At 45.2% G+C, this 9,393-nt stretch overlaps 1 protein-coding gene across 1 annotated transcript in view; it reads right to left on the reverse strand.

Moving 5' to 3' along the window:
• LOC107295836 (glycogen [starch] synthase, muscle-like) overlaps nucleotides 1-9,393 on the reverse strand; it is a 57,061-nt gene that overhangs the window by 36,241 nt on the left and 11,427 nt on the right. The gene's annotated exons all lie outside the window — the stretch shown is intronic.

The raw sequence follows: 9,393 nt of genomic DNA on the forward strand, positions 1-9,393 counted from the left end.
TGGTTCTGAAGTGGGAAGGCCTTTCCAGGTGCTGCTGAAATCCGAAACAGCAGTATGAACAGCAGGGAAAGGCTGGACCCACTACACCCATGTGAAAGGACCAGTGGACGCTCCAACCAAGTGGGAAAGTGTGCCTCAACCTGACCCTTTGAAGTTGATAATAAGAAAAAGCAAAATATAGAGACATTAGAAAAAAGAAAAAAAGGAGGGTTTAAATGTGTTGGTTTTGTGACTGTAAATGTTGGTGTAATTGTGTTGTTGTACCCATTGCCCAGACTGCGCACTGATACACAGAGACTGCGGAGAAGAGTGTGATATAGTGATCATCCAAGACTGGTGTCCCGAGTACCAATCTCAGCCCGTTACAGGCGGTGGTGTCAAAAGTGAAAGGGAAGAAGTACTTTTCCAGGGGTGGACAGAATTGGGACAATGTTAGACCTCAATATGGCCCTGGTTACAGGAGTAATTAAGATATGGATTATAGTGGGAGTAGTAGGGTCTGGGAACATATGCAAAGGTCAAAGTATAAATACCTCTGATAACTGTAATGATTGCATTAGAACCACCAAAATGGGTAATAAGATAACCAAAACTGTGACATATCATACTCAGATGGACTGCAAGAAGGTGGTGGGAACATGTGTTCATAATACCACTCGATTTTCCCTGTGTCATGAAACAGGAAGGGTTACATGCGTTGACCCCTCTAGTGTGAAATATATATATAAAAAAAACCATTCAGATATTTACCTCTCAAAGTGGAAAGAATCTAACATCATTATTATTAGGACAGAACACCAGTACCTCTGCTAATCACAAGAGTAGAATCTGCTTTGATACCTGCTATGCCATGAAGACAGATTGTGCCCCCGGAAGTCCTCTCAAATGGGACCTAAGAGGAGGGGATGGGGGCGTCGCGATAGGAGTGTATATAATGTTATGAGTTTGAATATTTTTGTGTGGTCTCTGGGTTTAGAACTTCCTGTTGAAGTCTCTCACCAGGATCCACCGCGCTTTGCAAACCGCTTTTCTATTTTCTGCAGAATAAACTCTTTTTCTTACCAATCCAATTTTGTTGGTATTTTAATCACGTTTCCAACAGAATGATCTTCAATGGCAACTAACATTTATTTCTAGCGCTACACCCTGTTGGAATCCTAAATTTCTCTTGATGTTCCTGTAACGTATTGGTCACAACTGTTTTGAATCACTTGCTTAATGTCTAATCACTTGTTTGAATGTCTGACCTAGATTCTGTTGTTATGTAACGCCAGACTTGCTGTCTCCAGGCTGGTAATTAGGTTTTGGGCGGGAAACTGTTACTTTAAACCTATTGGTTGCCGCCTGGAGGCTAACCATATAAATAGCTGCACAGCAGCTATTTGAGCCGCTTCTGTTCAGAGTTAAATAAACTTGTTGCTATTTCAACACTCATCTCTCTTAATGCCTTCAAGAACCAAATACTTAACAGTGGTGACGAAGGTGGGAAGTGCTGCTTCATCATAAGAGTCTGAATTCACTAGGGGGTAAGGCCAGCACAGAGCCTGGCAGGAACTACGTTTCCCCCCCCTCGGTCTGCCAAGCAAGCCACGCTGGAGACCACCACACCCTAAGGATCTGTCCTAGGGCCTACGCAGAAGCCAGCAGCACAAGGCAACGTGAGCAACAAGAAACACAAGCAACTCACCATGGCGAAAGTGGCGAAGCTCGAAGAGTTTGACGTCAACCACCCGGAGCGATGGGCGTCCTACATTTCCCACGTAGAAAACTACCTCCACGCCAACCAGGTCACCGAAGATGGACTGAAGGCCGTGACCCTCCTCTGTGTGTGCGGCCCCACCTTCGACATTGCGGAAAACCTGGTCGCCCCGACACCGCTAGAGTCCGTCACCTACACGGACTTGAAGAAAAGGCTCCGAGACCATTTTGAGCCAAAATTATCCGTGATAGCGTGGAGGCACGCTTTTGAGCAGCGGGAGCAACAACCCGGCGAATCGGCCACAGAATTCATCGCCGCTCTTCGTCATGCGTCCCGACTCTGTAATTTCACAGATTTGGAGGAGAGACTAAGGGACTGTCTAGTCTGCAGCCTCCGGAATCGAGAGCTCCAACAAAAACTTTTCGCTAAGGAGACTCTCTCGCTACAGGAGGCCTTGAAGGAGGTCATGGCGGACAAAGCCGCCGGAGGGGCCGTTAAAGCACTGCGGGCCTCCAAAAGTGCGTCAAACACCGAAGCAGTCCACCACGAGGACGCCGAGCGAAGGGAAGACACTGACTCAGACTACGAAGACGACAAGCTACAGAGGCACCAAGAGAAGGGACAGAGGCCAGCTGACAAGGCAGTTCCGTTCCTTAGGTGCATGGGTTGCGGAGGCCGCCATCAACGCGCAGAATGTCATTTCTGTATAGCAATGTGCCGGGCGTGTGGCAAGTCAGGCCACATTGCCACCGTCTGTCGAGGTCGCCAGAGGGACCGTCCACAGGAAGACTCAATCAGGAGAGGTACCGGGGCCCCAGGGCAACACCGAGTAGGGTTCTGTGCCAGCCGAAGGAGCGTTCTCCGCACTGGTGCCCATCGCCCCGCCGAAGCGCGAGTAGGGTTCTGCGCCAGGCGAAGGAGCGTTCTCCTCACTGGTACCCATCGTCCCCTTAAGCCGAAGCTTCGACTCCAAGTCAAGCTTCAGGGAGTTACATGTAAGATGGAACTAGACACAGGCTCAGCCATGTCCATCATCTCTATAGGAACATTTAGGCACATATGCAGCCGCAGCAATAGATGGGCCAAACTTCAGCCATCTTCAGCTATCTAATTTAATGCTCAACGACTTCCAAAACTCCCGAGTGGCGGTCAAGGGCGAAGCCCACTTGATGTTGTGGTAGAAGGCCAACGCACGAGCCTCATAGGGCTCGATTGGTTCGACGCATTGGGCATTCAAGTAACCGGCATTCACCGGACACAAGCGGCGGATGTGTCTTCAGTCTGCCAAGAATTCTCAGATGTTTTCAGTTCATGCCTAGGGGAGTACAAGGGTCCTCCGATAGCCTTCAAGCTTGATCCTATGGTAACGCCAATACGGATCAAGCCTCCTTGAGTGCCTTTTGCTTTAAAACAAAAAATCGACGCAGAGCTGGACAAGCTGGTCAGTCAGGGGGTATTGCAGCCCGTAGACAGTGGGGAGTGGGAGACCCCCATAGTAACGCCACTAAAGGCCAACGGGGAAGTGTGAATATGCGCTGACTACAAGTGTACCATTAACCGGGCACTTCAGCAGCACGCGTACCCAGTGCCAGTTGTTAGCCATATTTTGGCGTCATTGCAAGGTGGCCGCGTGTTCGCCAAATTAGATTTGGCACAGGCCTACCAACAGCTGCCGGTGGACAAGGCCACGACAGCCGCCCAAACCATTGTCACCCATCGGGGGGCCTTCAAGGTCAAGCACTTACAGTTTGGGGTGAGTGTAGCCCCAGGGATTTTCCAGGGAGTAATGGAGCGAACGCTCAAGGGCATTCCAGGGGTCTGCCCATAATTCGATGATGTTCTTATCGCCGGAGAAACCGCAGAGGTCCTGGCTGAATGGCTTAGAGCCGTCCTTCAGCGGTTCTGCACAGCGGGACTCAGATTAAAGAAAGAAAAATGCAAGATTGGGGTTGAGTCAATGGCATTCTTGGGGTTCCGCATCGATGCCGATGTCATCCATCCGGCGGACTCAAAGCTGAAAGCGATTCAGCAGGCCCCAAGCCCGAAGTCCAAGGGAGAGCTTCAGGGCTTTTTGGGCCTTCTTAATTTTTACCATGTCTTCCTTCCAAACAAGGCCACTGTGGCAGAGCCGTTACACTAGCTCTTGGACAGACAAGCCCAGTGGAAGTGGACCAGCGTCCACGAAAGGAGCTTCCAAGCAGTCAAATCACTGCTGTCCTTGAACTCTGTACTCAAGCATTTTAACGAAAGGCTGCCAGTCTGCATCGCGCGTGATGCATCTCCGTATGGGGTTGGGGCTGTGTTGAGCCATTTGTTGACTGATGGGAAACAGTCTCCCATCGCCTACTATTCTAGGACCCTGTCGTCCGCACAGCGCAACTACGTGCAAATTGATAAGGAGGCTTTGGCAATTGTGGCTGGAGTTAAAAAATTCCATGACTACTTGTACGGTCGCCACTTCACGGTCTTTACAAACCACAAGCCACTCCTAGGGTTGTTCACTACGAACAGACACCCCAGATTCTGTCGTCTCAAATGTTGAGGTGGTCTATTTTTCTGTCAGCCTACAACTACAGGCTGGTTCACAAACCGGGCAAAGAAATGGGCCATGCAGACGGCCTTAGTAGGTTGCCCCTACCACATGTAGAGCCAGCTCCAGCTCCAGCTGCACGCATTCTGGCTATCCAGGATCTGCCAGAGTCTCCCCTTCACGCTGGGGACGTAGCTGCTGAGACGGCAGCTGACAAAATACTGAGTCGTGTATTGAATTGGGTGCACACAGGATGGCTAGACAAATGTCCAGGCCCAGAATTTCAGAGCTTTTTCATGCGAAAAGATGAGCTTTCAGCTCATAAAGGGTGCATCCTTTGGGGAAGTAGGGTCATAGTTCCCAGCTCATTAAGACCCAGAGTGCTTGAGTCTCTGCACGAGGAGCTACCTTTGGTGGCCTGGGCTAGATAAGGCTATCGAGGCCCAAGTACATGGTTGCATCATGTGTCAACAGTTCAGACCGGAGATGCCGCAAGCCCCTGTCCACCAATGGGAGGACACACACACACACATGGGTTCAACCAAGGAGTCCCTAAAACAGATTGTCACAGGAAACTGGCACCACAGATTGGCAGACTTTCTACTCTGCCAGCGTACAACTCCCTGCACAGCCATGGGCAGAAGCCCAGCCGAGCTACGTTGGGGCCGACGTTTGATCACTAAGCTGGACAGGCTCCACCCCGACCGAGTTGCATCGGACTCTGCATGGCCAAAGGCTCCCAGAAGTCTGCAAGTGGGTGACCGGGTTTGGACCCGGAATTACGGGCAAGGGGCTTTGTGGGTGGCAGCAGTGGTTGTAAAGGTGTCAGGGCCACTTTCCTATGAGGTGTTCCTCGAAGATGGGCGAGTCATTCGCCGGCACATTGATCAGCTGCGTCGGTGGCTGGCGGATCAGTCACCGGCTCAGGACTCCCAAGAGGGCCACACACAGGGCCCGCATGACAGCGGTCCAACAGAAGGGTTTGCACGCTACGACAGGACCGTCCCTCAAGGAGACGGGGGAACGGCCGTAGTACAGCCTCCTCTGGACACACAGACTGCATCGGCTGAACAGGACAGGCAAACGGCGCTGAAAGACAGCCCTGCAGACTTTGCTGCACGAGTGGACTTTGGTTTGGGCCAACTGGGACTGGCCAGCCAAAGGGACTCGAGTCAAACCGACTCCACTGAACCTCTGAGTCCTGATCTACCCAGCCTGGCAGGCAAGCAGGTAGACCAGGGAACCCCAGCAACCCTTAAGGCGTTCTGAACGGTCAAGAAGGCCACCTAAGTATCTGCAAGATTATGTCAAACAATTATGGGTTTGAACTATCTAGGGGGAAGGGGTGTAATGTATTGGTCACAACTGTTTTGAATCACTTGCGTAATGTCTAATCACTTGTTTGAATGTCTGACCTAGATTCTGTTGTTATGTAACGGCTGCTGTTACTTAAGCCAGACTTACTGTCTCCAGGCTGTAATTAGGTTTTGGGCGGGAAACTGTTACTTTAAACCTATTGGCTGCCGCCTGGAGGCTAACCATATAAATAGCTGCACAGCAGCTATTTGAGCTGCTTCTGTTCAGAGTTAAATAAACTTGTTGCTGTTTCAACACTCGTCTCGCTTAATGCCTTCAAGAACCGAATACTTAACAGTTCCTATGTAAAGATGAACATATTGGGCCACCAACAGGCAGAAACCTTTAGAGTAATCTCACTGGAGATGGCCTGGAGATGAAGAATGTTCCTTTTACTTTGAGGGAGAAGAGGATTAAAATCTCTGTAGGATGCCTTCACCTGGGCAGAACCTCCACAGTCCTGGTCCTGCAGAAAGAACTGGCAGGGCTATTGTGACTTCCACAGCTTCTCTCCAAGTGATTGAAGGTGTTCAGGTGCAAAATAGTCCAATTGCAAAAGATCAAACACATTTTGCTGGCTGAAGGGAGACTGATGCTTCTAAACAGCCTTCCAGCAAGGTTTCCAACTATCTCATAATCTGGCCCAATTTCTCCCATTGATGGAGGTCCCATTTAATTAATTTAACTAAGAGTCATTTCTTTTTATCTTCTTGTCCTTTTTAATGCATCAAAAGTATACAAAGGAAAAAAGAGGAAAACTAATTTTAAAAAGGAACCAATGATCTTAGAAGAGTTGTTTCAAAATGTTCATATAGCCCAGAGTTATTTATTACACAAAAATTGTGGACTCCAGGAAGTACAGTAGTATCTCAAAAGGTGTCCACAGTGAATTAAAGTAATAATTTTAAATGTTGCATAAATCTTGCACAATTTCAGCATTCTCATGGAAGACTTCACCAGATTTCAGAGTGAGATTGCTGAGATTCTATGACTATCTCAGGATTTGTGTCTGTGTGAGTACACAGCAAAAATCTCCTGGTTAGTGGAATACAGGCAACCTGATACAGGTAGTCCTCGACTTACAACAGTTCTTTTAATGACCATTTGAAGTTACAAAGGCATTGAAAAAAGTGACATGATCGTTGTTCACACTTATGTCCATTGCACCATCCCCATGGTCACATGATCAAAATTCAGGCATTTGGCAGCTGACTCATATTTATGACGTTTGCAGTGTCCCAGGGTCATGTGATCCCCTTTTGTGACCTGACAAGAAAGTCAATCGGGAAGCCAAATTCACTTAACAACTGAATTACTAATTTAATTTCTGCAGTGACTCACTTAACTGTGGCAAGAAAGGTCATAAAAAGGGGCAAAACTTACTTAACAAATGTCTCAATTAACAACAAAAATGCTGGGCTCAATTGTGGTTGTAAATTGAGGACTACCTGTATTGGTCCACAAGGAAGTCTCTATGTTAGACTGGCCAACATATGACAAAACTGATCATAAGTTTCTATATTGTAAGCATGTGACATAGTGTGACTCACATGGAAATATGGTCTACACCTTCTTCAACTTACTAAAAAGAATTACTGTATCTAAAACCTGGATTGATCAAAACCTCCTGGATGGTGGAGAGCAATACACATGGGTTCATCCAATGGTGATCAATGATTTGAAACACTGTAACTTGGAATATAACTGTAGCAAATAGTAAAAACATGAAATTATAAAATAGGAAAGTTGATTACCCTACTGTAATTCTTTAATAGAATTCTTAACAAATGGTTCAACATTAAACAGGAAGTAAGACAAGAATGGGTGACATCCCCTTGATTGCTTAATGCATTCATGGATAATGCTTGAAATGTTATTATAGTTGTGTAATTTGGGGACATGAATAGGTGTACTTTTGTGTGCACAAATGATTTCCAACAAATATTAGACAGAGCATATGGTGCAATAAGAAGTATGGATCTAAACACTCTATCAGAAAACAAAGTACTTGCATCTGACAACAAAAATGAACAATTGTAAATTATTCAGAAATGGCAAAAATAGATGAATTTGCATCCATGATGTTTGTTAAATATAGAGAAATGGATAGAGAAATTTTAAGATGTGCAAATGCTGAAAAAATATAGTAAATAGTCTATTATGAGAATGTCTATTGAAAGACATATAATGGATGTGTATAAATGTAGATTTCTGCCTACATTTTATATGGAAATAAAAGTTGAATATATCAGAGGAAATGCAGTGTGATGGGAATGGAGTACTTAATACAGTCAAAAATCAATCAGTGCTGAATGGATGAATCAAATACAAGAGAGACCACTATGAAAAATATATATTGAGATACTTTGGTCATATATTAATAATAATAATAATAATAATAATAATAATAATAATAATAATAATAATAATAATAATAATAATAATAATAATAATAATAATAATAATAATAATAATAATAATAATAAAAAATAAAATAAAGTTGGAAGGGACCTTGGAGGTCATCGAGTCCAACCCCCTGCTCAGGCAGGAAACCCTACACCATTTCAGACAAATGGCTGTCCAGTCTCTTCTTAAAAATTTCCAGTGTTGGAGCATTCACTGCTTCTGGAGGCAGGTTGTTCCACTGGTTAATTGTTCTAACTGTCAGGAAGTTTCTCCTTAGTTCTAGGTTGCTTCTCTCCTTGATTAGTTTCCATCTGTTGCTTCTTGTCCTGCCTTCAGGCGCCTTGGAGAATAGCTTGACTCCCTCTTCTTTGTGGCAGCCCGAGATATTGGAACACTGCTATCATGTCCCCCCTCGTCCTTCTCTTCGTTAAACTAGACATACCCAATTCCAGCAACCGTTCCTTATATGTTTTAGCCTCCAGTCCCCTAATCATCTTTGTTGCTCTTCTCTGTACTCTTTCTAAGAATGAGTGGATTGGAAGTAACCAAGAAAGCTGTGGCTGAGTGGAGTTGATGAGGTCCTCAAAAAGAGTGAGAAGTTTAAAGAACAAAAGGAAATGTATGAAATTATTTACAGATATAGTTTGCAAGGACAGTTTGTAAGAATATAAAGATGTAGTGATGGTATTATGAACTACAGGTAATCCTTGACTTATAACAGTTCATTTAGTGACCGTTCAAAGTTACAACAGCACTGAAAAAAGTGACTTATGACTGTTTTTCACACTTGCGACCATTGCAGCATCTTCATGGTCACGTGATCAAAATTCACACGCTTGGCAACTGACTCACATTTATGACGGTTGCAGTGTCCCAGAGTGATCACCTTTCGCAACCTTCTGACAAGCAAAGTCAATGGGAAAGCCAGATTCACTTAACAACCGTGTCACTAACTTAACAACTGCAGTGATTCACTTAACAACTGTGGCAAGGTCATAAAATGGGGCAAAACTCACTAAACAAATGTCTCACTTAGCAACATAAATTTTGGGCTCAATTGTGGTCGTAAGTCAAGCACTATCTGTACTTTACTTACAAAGCCTTCATTTCTTCAGCTTATAATATTTACACCTTTTCGCATGGCATTATGTTGGTTAGTCCAAGATGAAACAGCGTGCTGGATATGTATATTTCATTTTTCATTTTTTTTTTCATTTTATTAAATTTATACCCCGCCCTTCTCCCGTAGGACTCAGGGCGGCTTACAGCCAGTTAAAAACAATTTAATACAATACAATAGAAGTTTTAAAAAATCATTAAAAATAAATATATAATCGGCCGCTTCTACTAAAATTTGGCTAAAACCAATTTAAAATACCCCTAGGCCAGTCCTGCCCGCTGG

This window comes from Protobothrops mucrosquamatus, unplaced genomic scaffold (assembly GCF_001527695.2).
Source record: "Protobothrops mucrosquamatus isolate PMUCROS unplaced genomic scaffold, P.Mucros_1.0 scaffold2524, whole genome shotgun sequence".
Classification (NCBI taxonomy): Eukaryota; Metazoa; Chordata; class Lepidosauria; order Squamata; family Viperidae; genus Protobothrops; species Protobothrops mucrosquamatus.